The sequence below is a fragment of the Dromiciops gliroides genome, chromosome 3 (genome assembly GCF_019393635.1).
Source record: "Dromiciops gliroides isolate mDroGli1 chromosome 3, mDroGli1.pri, whole genome shotgun sequence".
NCBI lineage: Eukaryota > Metazoa > Chordata > Mammalia > Microbiotheria > Microbiotheriidae > Dromiciops > Dromiciops gliroides.
Genome location: NC_057863.1, coordinates 385,091,249 through 385,093,459, shown reverse-complemented (window position 1 = coordinate 385,093,459; position 2,211 = coordinate 385,091,249). Strand labels below are relative to the sequence as shown.

Genomic DNA, 2,211 nt, shown 5'->3' with positions numbered 1-2,211 from the left:
ACTGAAGCAGAGTAAAAAGTACTGTATACAAAATTACAGCAATAGTGTAAGATGATCTGCTGTGAAGTACATGGTTATTTTAAACAATACAATGATCCAATAAAACTCTGAAGGACATATGAAAATTGCCATCCATCTACAGAGAAAGAACTGATGGCATCTGAAAACAGATTGAAACATATTTTTTTGATAGTTCCTTAATCTGAAGTTTTGTTTTTGTCTGTTTTCTTTCACAATGTGGAGATGTTTTGCATGACTACTCATGTATAACTTATACTGAATTGCTTGAGTTATTTGGGGTGGTTGGTGGGGAGGAAGAGAAGTTGGAACCCTAAGTTTTAAAAAATTGATGTCAAAATTTTGTTTTTAAATGTAATTTGGAAAATAAAATTCTAAACAGAATAAAAAAAATGTTTCCCACAGATGCCACATTAGAATGAGTAGCCTCAGCACCCAGTCATTGCAGCACAAGTGTGGGTCTAGATGCCGTTTATGCCCTGTCCTGTGTTCACATCCCAGAGTTTTGTAGAAGAGTCATCTAGTCCTATACAAAGAAGTCTATCCTTGTGTTAAAGTACATGTACTCTGGCCCTGATGCCAATTGGTCTCAAAGGCTTCCTAATCCTTCAATTGCTTCATTCTCAAAATTACCTTCAAATAAACTTTCTTCCAATATAAAGCATCCCGAATGGAATCATCAATCTGCCCACCTGAGTTCTTACAAGCTATCTACCATATCTCTGTAGAGGCACTTAAAAACCTTATTCTACCACTCAAGATGAAGCAACATATAAGTAAGGTCTGATAATGGAGCCATTTTGTCAAATAAAAACTGAGTTTCAGGGAAGAAGTTTGAGGAAGTCTCACTTAAGCAGTGTCTCTAGGTTATTGGAGATATGTCTGTGCTAGATTACTCCACTTAGACTAATTGGGGGATACAGACTTATTTTTCTGCAAGTCTGTCAGGGAAAGAAATGAAATAGAATATTATATAAAGTCATGTTATAAATCCTTTCTCCCCATAACATTATGTAAAAATATAACCAAGGGTGTACTCTATGACCCAGTAGCTCAGGAAGCACACATGCCATCTAGGCACCCGCAAGCCAAGGTGCTTGGACCTCTTCAGTATGCATGATGCCTTTTTACTGCTGCTTGAGATCTATAGGCTCAAAGGAGACTTCCCTTTATATCTTTCTCATTCCATTTTGCTCTCTGCTTCTAAGAGCTCTGGATAGTTTTCTTGTAAGATTTATTGAAATATTATTTCTAAAATCTTTTTTTTTTTTGCTTATGGCATTCAGGCAGTCTAATGATTCTTAATCCCGCCTCACCCCCTTCTCTATTTTCTAGGTCAATTGTTTTTGCTATGAAATATATTAAATTTTCTTCTATTTTTCTAGTCTTTTGGTTTTGTTTTAATATTTATTGTTATCTCATGGAGTCATTGGCTTCTATTTGACCCATTTTTAATTAACAAGGACTTTGTTGCTTGGGCAAGGTTTTATAACTCTTATGTTAAATTATTAATTCCCTTTCTAATTCTTTCTTCTATATCTCTCATTTTTCCCATTCTTTCCTTCCAACACTCTTTTATCAATTATAAAAACCTTTTAAAGATCAATATCCAATGCTTGCTTCATATTTTTCAAGAATTGTAGTTTAGCTTGTGCTTATGTGGTATTTCTCTTTGAGACTTGACATGTAGATTTTTTTGAATCATTATCTTTGTGTCTTGAGTTTGTCTGTCACCATAATAGCCTTTTCTTTTCCTTTTCTTTTTCTTTTTTTGCTGGGCAATGAGGGTTAAGTGACTTACTTGCCCAAGGTCATACATTCTCTCTTTCTCTGTCTGTCTGTCTTTGTCTGTCTTTGTCTCCTCTGTGCCTGTGTGTATCTATCTATCTATCTATCTATCTATCTATCTATCTATCTATCTATCTATCTATCTATCTCCTGAACACATCAGGATTTATACAGTGTGTGTATACATATACATTGCTCTCTCTTCTCTGTCTCTGTTTCCTGTGGTACTTAGTGTTGTATTATTCCAGTAACTCAGGGACTGCTCAGATTGGGGTTCTACAAACTTCTGTCTTTGTTTCCCAAGTGCTTAGTACAGTGGTTGGCATATAGAAAGTGCTTAATAAATGTTTGTCCAGTTGACTATAATTAGAGCTAGAAAAACTTGCTTTTATGACACAGTAAAAA

At 35.0% G+C, this 2,211-nt stretch overlaps 1 pseudogene; it reads right to left on the bottom strand.

The window, feature by feature from the left end:
* Positions 1-446: 446 nt before the first annotated feature.
* Positions 447-978, bottom strand: LOC122747651 (annotated as a pseudogene).
* Positions 979-2,211: the final 1,233 nt, after the last annotated feature.